The sequence below is a fragment of the Emydura macquarii genome, unplaced genomic scaffold (genome assembly GCF_026122565.2).
Source record: "Emydura macquarii macquarii isolate MOO-44397 ecotype Brisbane River unplaced genomic scaffold, CSIRO-AGI_Emac_v2 contig_2473, whole genome shotgun sequence".
NCBI classification, from domain to species: Eukaryota; Metazoa; Chordata; order Testudines; family Chelidae; genus Emydura; species Emydura macquarii.
This window is the reverse complement of record NW_027132610.1, coordinates 42,674,903-42,686,020: the sequence shown is the minus strand read 5'-3', so window position 1 is coordinate 42,686,020 and position 11,118 is coordinate 42,674,903. Positions and strand designations below refer to the sequence as shown.

Sequence of the window (11,118 nt, the reverse complement as noted above, 5' to 3'; positions counted from 1 at the left end):
ATGTTCACCACCTGCTCATGAGGCATGCTGCATTCGGTGCAATAAACTGGATAGCCCCCACTCTGCTGCTGGTTTTTTGCCTGCAATATTTTCATTCTTGTAGGGGTTTTTTGGGGAGAAGGGAGGCTATTGGTCTAGGTTTAGAGTGTGTATGTTAGGTGTATCTGTCTGTCTAAACTCCCTCGCAAAACTCCACTGTACACTATTTTCTCTGGTTGCTTAAAAGCTGGCTTTTTAAATCTCTAGCCTCCCTGAGTTAGGCCTGTCCCCTTGTCAAAAGATCCTAAAGAGTCTAGGAATCAAAGGATAGCAGGCTAAGCCTCATTGATAAGCTCTCAGCCTAGACTAGCAGACTGCTTAGCTTAGCATACAGCCCTCAAAACAGACCACACTGTAACCTTTAATTAAGCAAGCAAGCAGACGAACAAACTGACAATAAACTCACCCCAAGGGTCATGGAATCACTTCTCCTTCACCCAGAGAACACCCTTGCAGAACTTCACTCTTTAGTGCTCCTGTTTGCCGGCTTGAACAGACTACAATTCTATAACTGCACTGAATAAGAGAAAAGTGATGGGTAAATTGAAAGGATTTTTCTCATGCACAATATAAAAATACAATTGAAATCAGTGTTTTCAGCCCAATTATATATTTCTTTCCCTAAGTACAATATACATAGACATTTACCAAATTAAATACCTCCAAAATATGAAGTCATGTGGCATATATTTCAGATACTGTTTAGCAGTGGTTTTCCTATTTAAATACACCTATGATTAATCCCCAAACCTGCTGGCATCAACTGAAAATGAATCAGGTGCTGGGATTACACTTTATTTATTCCTGATGATCCACAAAAGTTACAGAGAGAAATTTGAAATATGGAAACTCTAAGGAAATTCATTGGACATAGTTGGGCATATTTTGAACTACCTGTTTAGTTAATTAGCAATGGCTACAAAGCTGGCTACCATAAAAAGTTTCTTAGTAAATTGTATTTAAACCCTAGAGCAGTTTGTAAGCATTATGGTTCCTTTACGCTCTACACAAGATTTTTCTTTGTTTAGTAGCCTGCATGTTACATGTATCTTTTCACATTTCAGTAATGTTTTGTATGCATTACTATTTTATTATCAGGTCATGCTGACACTTTAAAAGTCTGCTGCCCTGTCCCCCTTTGAAAGAGTTGCCAAATCAACTACTATGAACAAAATCATGCCCTAGGCATTTTTCAAGGAAGTAGAACACTATGTCACAAATGAAATCCACGTGCATTAAAAGCAACTTAAAATGTATTAACTGAGCAAATCCTGATGTTTGCACCATGTCTAATATCTCTTAAGAAGATAGCCCTGTCTGTGAAGCTCTTCAACCTCATCTCCTTGAAATCACATCTGAGAGTTCCAGGGGACTACTCCTGCTTAAATTTAAGCACATGCATACATTTTTGCAGGATCACTGCCTTAGTCGTGGAACTCTTTCTCCTGTTATTTCTCCTGCTCCATCCTATATTGTCTTAGCAAGGGATAGATCTTCTTTTGCACTAATTAGAGATAGGCCTCAGTCACAAAGAGAATGTCCAGGTCCAAACCCTGATTAATTCAGGAATGTTCAGATCTGCCAGGTGCCACTCATAAAGGTAGGATCCAGATCATGATCAAAGCTTTAGGGGTTTTCAGGCCTGGAATTTTGATTTGAGCCTCCCTCTAATATTAGCCCCTGTATTTTTATAGCTACCCAATAAACAGGGAGAAGGAATATGTGTGAACAGATGTGTTTTAACCTGCTTCAGTTGTATTGTAAGCTCTTTGGGGCAGATACCATCTTTTTAGTATATCTTTATGCAGTGCTTATCATAATGAGGCCCTGATCCATGAATGGAGCTTCTAAGTGCTACCTTAAAATACGACTCTCTCACTTGAAATATGAAAGCTTTTGGCTACCATAATATGTAAAAATGCAATATAATAACACCTAAAAATCAATGTGTGCCTTTATCTATTCTTAAGCATCATACCGCTTTACAATATTCTTAACTGTTGCACAGTGTCTAAGTAATGAAAAGAATATTTGAGGGAAAGGAAAACTCTTTAAAAAAAAACCAAGCCAATTTCCAATTCTCACTGAAACGAACGTAGAACAGACTATGCATCTGGGAACAGAGAGGAAATACATGTTTCTAGCAATCACAACTATGAAAATAACTTGCAAATTTGTGACATCATGAACTACTAATTATTTCCACACTTAGGAAAATATCAGAATTTATTAGGGACTTTTCAAGATATGGAAAATATCTCACAAGTGAGGCAACTGTAACTCATGAGAGGTAGAACCCAGAATGAATTATTAAGGTCATTCCTTCAAGAACGAATGTAAACATTTTCCACATCTCCCTATACTATATACACAGTATACATGAGTATATATATATAAAATGTCTGTATTCATGGGATCTGTGCATACGTAATAGTTATCCTATCTATTCTAGGAATTTCTAAGGCACATGTCATTATAGTATCTAAGCATCGATACTGTTTATGTAATTTTAAATAAATTAAAGAAATCCAGTTACTACTCATTTTCTTTATTTGTAAATACAATATTAAGATGTTAAATCCTAATATAAAACATATGATAAATATCAGGAACTGATATAAAAGTTAGGTGATGGCTAATTCTCAATGTTTAGAATAATAAAAAAGGAATCACAGAAAGCATGACATCAAGAGCATACATCAACATTACTTTTGCCTGAAGACCAAAGTGTAATGAGTGCAATATAAGGAGGAGGGATGGTCAACGCTCCAAGGATCATACCAAACTGGACAGGACTCCAGGAAAGACTCTTTGGGTGGGGAGGGGGGTTGGTATGGTGCTGAACACATTGTTGGTACTAACCAAGCAATAAAATTATATTTTTATTAAATACAAACAGTCAAAGACCACAAAGTCCAATCTCAAAATAGTGCAGATTTTTTAAAAAATTGTATGTCTTTCATGGATTCTCACTGAAAGACTTAAAAAATGTGTCTTGGGAAGGTTGCTCAGTTGGCCTAAAGGAAGCGGGGGTCTATTCCAATCTGAGGGGCAGCACAGCAATACCTAGATAGTAAGGAAATCATAGAACAATAGAATCGTAGAACTGGGAGGGACCTCGAGAAGCAGTTAAGTGGGAAGCTTGAGAAAGGCCAAAGGAGTGAGGAAGAAATGAAAATTCACAGTACTTGGCAAATAACTCCACATGGAGGATGAGGGAGATAGAAGACTCTAGGGCAATGGGGAGAGCAGTGGTCCTGCCTGTGCTCCACTCTTTCCCCAGTTCCTTCGTAGTGCCGTGCATCCCCAGAAGAGTATGGAGGGAAAAGCTCCTGCATTCTGGGATGTGTCCAGAGGAGGGAAAAAGTTCCTTATGGCCTTTCCATTCATAGTCACTATGTTACCGGTGTCTGGCATGACTTCTTTGTCACATTACCTATGCCAGTCCAGTGACATCTTGATCTATGAACATCACTCTACATAGATCCTAAGTCGGTCAAATTACTTCCCTACATAAAAATGGCCTCTATTTACTGGTTCCTTATGAGGGGGTAGCGGGAGTTAGTAAAGTTTTATATGGAAAAAAAATGAAAATTATCTTCAAACCGTTCTCTGTCAATACACAACATGACCTACCTCGTACAGCCCATTAACTATTGGGCTAGTGTAATATGCCAATGTATTAGTCAAATGGATGCAGTACACATACACAGAGGCATCCACAGCAAACAGTGGGTTAAAATTAAGAAAACCTGAGAGCAAAGCTGAAAGAAAGGTCTATTTTTAAGGCAGTGGTGGGGGTGAGGAGAGGGAACCCAGAGTTGATTTTAGTTCACATTTTTTCCATAAAATCTAAAACCTCCAGACTTGTAAAAATCATGTCCCTGTGGTAATAGCAGCTTTGTGGATTTTCCAGACAATAGGGCATCAGAAAGAGTCACCTGATCCACTTTTAAGACCTGGTGAGAACTGTGGAATATAATGGGCTGCAAAACACCTGAAACGGCTGGTATCATGAGCACTTCCTGTCTAATTCTGTTGGACAACAGACACAAAGCCTGCCCTGTAATTACATCCTACCCTGATCTACATTTGCAGTCATGTAATTAATACTTCCTCTGTAAAGCAATGGAATAATTTAGAGAGCAGATATTTCAATCTTAGTCTGGGAAAAGTCAGAGAGAGCCCTGCATGTGCCTTTTAGCTACAGGGAAGTGCCTTTCTGGTTCCATTTGCTCACAGTAACTGTAATTAGATGCTCAGAGCTCTCTTTGTGCTAGGAGAAGAAAATGATACTTCCTTCCTGTTTAAAAGCCACAAGTGAAGGAGGGGGTGAGGGGAAGCCTATACTTATTCAGTAAGGTTTGTGAAAATGATAAACTTAGATGGCTAGGCAGGCTGAGCCAGCACAGTAAGTGTTGTGTGGTGCTATGAACAGGAGAACATTAAGCTTACTACTGTGGAAGTAAAATACTCTACCTCTAGTAAATCTGTATTGGCTTCACTGCTCACATAATGAGCCCCATCCTGGAAGGCATTAGCCTGCTAAAATCAACAGGAGTTGCACATGTGAAAGACCTGCAGGATCAAGGCCAGCATCAGCCCCATGCCCATCCATGGATTGGCATCAGTGCTTCTCTAAACCTTTGCCCATTGGGTTGGTCATAAGGAAACTTCTGTGACAGCAATTAGAAGTAAAATTGAGTCAAGAACAATGGGGGAGTAACATGGAAGTGCTCCATGACCACCCCACACTCAATTTTCTCACAAATCTTCATTCAGTCTTTCTGATCGGTCCTATTTTTTTTTTAAAGACACACACGCACCCTTACAAATCAACAAGACATCCTCATATCTTCCGATTTTTAGTCCGATATGTTGCAGGAGTAAGGTACACGTGCACAAATTTATAAAGTATAGTGTGTCCACAAGTAAACTAAATGTAAGGCTACAGTGTTTTGAGCCTTTACTGTGGAATACTGCACTATATTTATGTGTCCCTACAGCTCTTAGTTCTTTTCCCCTATCCTCAAATAACCACTGTTCCCTCCTCCTCACAGCTAACAGAGTGGCTTTGTCCTATTAGTACTTCATCACTGTAGTGACCTTCCTTTTCTACTCTGGTGGCTCCACTTGATTCATTGTACTCATTTATAGGTTCTACTCAAATTATGGGATCATTTTCCTCATTGAATTCTCTACAGTCCATGTGTCATGGTATAATATTTTCATGAGGCAGATCAATTAATGCTAAAATACAAAAACTGTCAAAACTCTAACATTGTCCTCAGTTAGTGAAAATGGTCTCATCCCTTAGAAATGTAAGAGATTTGACAGGCTTCCACAAAAGCAAAGGGGTTTGCCTTCAACATCTTTATTCAGTAGTTTAGGCTGAAATTTTTAATGACATCTGAGAAAGGCAGAGAGCAAATCATACTAACTACTTTTTCAATGGCACATTGCTAAACTTCGAGCACGTTTTCAGTCTGCATTTAATCATATCATTGATTCAGTGAGAAGCAAGTCTTCAGGTGTAACCTTTACACTGTTACCCAAACTTTATAGGAGAATATTGTTGATATTATAGTATTAACAAACCTGGTCTCTACCAGAAACTGATAGCACAGGAGTTACAAAATACAAAACTAATAGCTCTGAAGCCTTTTTTTTTATATAAAAGGCAGATACAAAAACTGCTTGTTATGTAAGTATCTTCTGCTTGCTATGAGCAAATACATCGAGAGAAAGATTTTTTTTAATGTATCTGAATGTAGATTTTTAATATCCAGTTAAGTGGACTGAAATATTTGCAAACTGAAATGAACACTGAACAAAAAGTAATACACATAGAAGACATTCAAAAATGACAGCATCTACCCAACATTTTAGCATCTGATGGCAATGCTCTAGTAGATACAGTAGGGGTATCCCTTCACAAAATGTGCTCCTATGTCCTTACTGAAGGTTATTTGCTGTACTGCTGTGCTATTGCTTTTGTCCTGATAGAATAAAATATAAACAGCCTCAGGCATACTTGGGAAATGGAAAAGCGGAGTTAACTAAGTTGCTATTGCAGTACTGCTTACACTGTCATGGGGCAGATAGGTCATTTGCTCTCTGAAAAGTGGTTGGAATCCAGCATTCAAGGGAGAGAAGACATAAGCCATGTACTAATATGTTAGTATATGTTACTAATGCTATTTGTTACCATGCAAGGAAAACCTCTGCCAAAAAAAAAAAAAGAATATTTTGAGCGCATGTGAATGTAGTTATTATAGAAGGCTGAAGAGTACAGTATAACTTTCACTGTAACATCTGCTTCCATGAGCACACAATCATAGAAATGTAGGGCTGGAAGGGACCTTGAGAAGTCATCAAGTCCAGCCTCCTGCTCTGAACCTAGTAAACTCAGACCACCCCTGACAGGTATTTGTCTAACACGTTCATAAAAATCACCAAGATGAGGACTCGTCAACCTCCCCTGAAAACCTCTTCCAGAGATTAACTACTTATCACAGTTCTCTTTATAACATCCCTTAACATATTTAAATACTATGATCGGGTCCCCACCTCGCTCTTCTTTTCTCAAGATTAAACATGCCCAGTTATTTTAACCTTTCCTCATAGGTCAAGTTTTCTAAACCTTTTTGTCATTTTTATTGCTCTCCTCTGCACTTTCTCCAATTTATCCACATCTTTCTTAAAGTGTGGTGCCCAGAACTAAACACAGTACACCATCTAAGGTCCCATCAGTGCCAAGTAGAGCGGGACAGTTATTTCTTGTGTCTTACATACAACACTCCTTTAATACTCCCCAGAATGACATTAGTCTTTTTTGTAGTTGCATCACATTGTTTTCTCATGCTCAATTTGTGATTCACTATAACTCCCAGGTCCTTTTCAGCATTATTATCACTAGCCAGTTATTCCCCATTTTGTAGCTGTGTATTTGATTTTTCCTTCCTAAGTGCAGTACTTTGCGCTTGTCTTAACTGAATTTCATCTTGTTGATTTCAGACAAATTCCCCAATTTCTCAAGGTTGTTTTGGATTCTAATCATATCATCCAAAGTGCTTTGCAATCCTTCCAGACTTGGTGTCATCCACCAATTTTATAAGCATTCTCTCCACTCCATTACCCAAGTTATTTATGAAAGTATTGAATAGTGCCAAAGCCAGGACTGACCCCAGTGGGACCTCAATAGATAAGTTCTGCCAGTTTTAAAGCAAACCATAACTACTCTTTGAGTACAGTCTTTCAAGCAGTTGTGCACCCACATTATAGTCATTTCATCTAGGTCACATTTCCTTAGTTTGCCTATGAGAATGTCATGTGGGACTGTATCCTAAGTCTTACTAAAGTCAAGGTATATCACATCTACTGATTCACCCATCCACTAGGCCAGTAACCCTGCCACAGAAGGAAATTAGATTGGTTAGGCATGAGTTATTCTTGACTAATCCTTGCTGGCTATTCCTTATAACCCTGTTATACTCTACGTGATTACAAAATGATTGTTTAATAATTTGTTCCAGTATTTTTCCAAGTATCAAAGTTAGGCAAACTAGTCTGTAATTCCCCATGTCCTCTTTGTTCCCTTTTATAAAGATAGGTACTATGTTTGCCCTTCTCCAGTCCTCTGGGACCTCACCCATCCTTCATGAGCTCTTGAAAATAATTGCTTACAGTTCTGAGAATGCTAGTCCCCTAAGTAACCTAAAAGGAATTTCATCAGGCCCGGCTGGCTTAAATACCAATTTATCTAAATATTCTTTAACCTGTTTTGTCCCTATTTTAGCAATGCTTCATATAATATTTGATACAATACTTTGTATGAAAAATAAATTATTTTAATCCAGACAGACAATCCAGTTCACACCTTTCACCTTATGGACTTTGACACAAGAGATAACTACAAAACTTCAGAGAAATTCGGCTAGTTTTGTGTTTCAAAGCTAGCAAGAAACTCATTGAGATCACCAATCTCGGCAAGTTAGGCCAAGGCCCACATCCATTAGGCCCAGACTTCCCCACTTACATTTTCTTATGGAAAGACACAAGCCTTTATGGCCGCCTTCACACCATTTGTCTCTAGGAAATACTGGTCAACCTGTCCACCCCTCATTTTTTCAAGGGTGAATAGCACCAATCCCCCATTCTACTATATCTTGGTTGGATGTTTGTAAAAAAAATCAGAATATCATAAAAGGTGGAGAATAGCATGGAATATTATTCAGAATTATTTTTCAGGTACTCAGAAATATAGCAGGTTCCTCACAAAAATAAGGAAAGAGAATCCATGCCCCAAAGAGATACAATGTGGCGTTACAATTAGATATTTTAAAAAAGAGAGAGCAAGAGAGAGATGAGAGAGGACAAAGGACAGGATCGCATACTTACAGTATGGTATGTACACATACTTACGGCAAGGTAGGTACACATTCTGTTAATGACGTTAATTTGGGTTGTTTGGTTTAACCTTTCCTCTCCAGTCACTTCTCTTCAGAGAGTGTTAAGAGTAATTTACATAAAACATAAAAGCTGCCAATACTAAGTCAGACCAGGGTCCATCTTGCCCAGAATGCTGTCTCTGACTGTAGCAAAGCAGTGTGGCCTCCCTCTGAGGCCGAAACCAAGGGGCTGACACACACCATCTGGGGGGCAGGCCCGGGTAACACACCACTTCCAAACCAGAAGTGGTGGGGGCGGGAGTGGCTAAGGCCTCAGGCGCCGGCCTGTGTGGGGCGCTGTCCGGACCCTCCTCAGAGAAGCCCCCACCTGCTGTCACAGGTGGTCAGGGGTCACCGGGCTTTGATATCTCTGGCAGCTGCGCCGACCACGGCTCAGGCCTGCCAGCAGCTAAGGGCTCCTGCTGCGGTGGGAGCAAGCATCCTCCCGGCCCCTCTGCACCCACACTGGGCACAACAAGGAAGCCGCAGGGACCCCGGCCGCACAGCAGGGCTCCGGGGAAGAACCTAGCACTCCTCTTACCCCCCACTGCCGGGTGGCCCGGGGGCATCTGCCCCGTCACTCCTGCTCCCTGCCATCCCTGCTGCCCCCACAGAAGAAAGGGGTAGTGGGGGAGAGTGGGAAATGGGCCCACAGACATCCCCGCAATGGGCGCTGCCACCAACAGGGGGGAGGTGCAAATGCAAGTATTGGCCCTTGGGTGCTGGAGACCCATGGTGGAGACCTACTCTGACAGTGACCCATATCAGAGCTTCAGTGGGAATGTACAGAGCAAGGCAATTATAGGGTGATCCACTCCTGTCTTCCACTCACAGCTTCTGGTAATTTGAATGAAATAAGAAATAGTGAATATGCAACATTACAGAAACTGAAGTATACTTCTAACTCTCAAATGGGGAGCTAAAATTATCTATATCTCTGAGCTGACTGGCTGTGCATTAACAACAATTACTTCCATTTCAGTGTCTGCAGTATGGGAATTAATAAGACCATTTGCTTCCTCTGAGGATGTGACTGTAAAGCAGAGTCCTCTCTGACGTAGCCTCAAGTATTGTTGAATAAATTCTTTCACTTTCCTCTTTCGCTTAACATGACGATGTGCAATCAGGATAAAATAAAATCTGTGATCCTTGGAAAGAAGAGTTTCTCATTTCCCTTGATAGAGGCAAGAACTTGTTCTGAATTGCTACAAACAGGTGACCTGTATGGTCTATCTTTCAGATTCAACACTCGTTATTCACTGGCACCATCCCTACAGAATCCATTTTCCCATATCTGAAAAATACCCTGGCTTTCGGGTGTCCCCGAGCCAAGCAGTGATAGAGTTCTAAAAGATAATCCACTTCTAAAGTAATAGAGTTCCATCCTGCTTAACTTGTGCACCCCAGACTCCAGTGTGAGAATGTCTCCATTGCTCTTATACTTAGCTCCATTCTAGAAAACCTAAGTGCAGATAGATAGATAGATAGACAGATAGCAAAGTCACTTTAAAATGAATGGGTTATTAACATTATTGAAGAGGGAGTTCTCAGAATTTAATTGCATTGTGTAATTTGAATAGCAATTTTTTTGCAATGTAGACTACAGCTTAATACAGCTCGTGGACACCTGTTGTCCCATTTGCAATCACATAAAATCCATGTGGCAACTCCAGCAAACACTTATATGGAAAATTAATATTAGGAAAGTATTTAATATCCCTTAATGCGATTTAGCAGCTGAAAGCAAGAAGGAGAGTTAGCACAGTGTAATGAGCCAGGTCTCCATGGACTGTAGTTTGAAAAACACTGGCTTAGAATAATATTTCATAGTCTGAATAATGTGTTTGCACTGGTGTTCTGTGTGGTATGGATGGGGCCCTTGTCTTGTGCGAATGGTTTGATTAGCTCCTTTACAGTACTAACATCTCATTGAAATCACTGAGACTGCTGCACCATTGAATTCAATTGGCATATTTAAGGTCATAGCAATGCATTGTAATACTGTTCAAAAACCTATTTGCTACTTGCTTATCCTACAGAATAGCAGCAGGGACTGTAGGAGCAAGGGGTCCTGTTGGGGAAGGAAGTCTTTGTGAGTCCCTCTCCAGGGGAAGGAATGTTCAAACCCCACATTTCACAGTTACCCATAGCTCCGCACAGACACATGTTGATCTGCTAGAAAACATAGGGCCATCTCTGCAGTGGCCTCCTTATCAGCCCTAGAGCCCAATACCCCATTGATCCATGACCAGCATGGCTCAAGAAGACCTGTGCTGCCAAGGCTTCCACAAACCATTGCTGCTCTAGGGATCCACCAAAACATGCATTCAGCCTCAAGCTGCATTAACTTGTTTGTAGACTTGCTAATTATCACCAAGGATACATCCCTCCCAGACTCCCAACTTTCCATGCATCCACCCACTCATGCCAATTCCTAGACCTATGGAGGGTCTTCCAGGGGCCTAAACATAAGGGGGATGGGTTCCTTAGAGGCAGCTGATCTCAATCCCACATAGGAAAAGGAAGATCAGCATAAAGTAGAATGCAGTTTCTTGGGAGAATGATTCTGCCCTCCCACCACTACTCCAGTATCGTTCTGTGGTAGAAAGAGTTACATTGGCCTTTCAGA

The 11,118-nt window shown here is 40.5% G+C and overlaps 1 long non-coding RNA gene across 1 annotated transcript in view; it reads right to left on the bottom strand.

The window, feature by feature from the left end:
* Positions 1 to 477: 477 nt before the first annotated feature.
* LOC137162892 (uncharacterized) overlaps positions 478 to 11,118 on the bottom strand; it is a 31,051-nt gene continuing 20,410 nt past the window's right edge. The window contains exon 3 of the long non-coding RNA XR_010922552.1: positions 478 to 555. This is a non-coding gene — a long non-coding RNA (uncharacterized lncRNA). The remainder of the gene's footprint in view (positions 556 to 11,118) is intronic.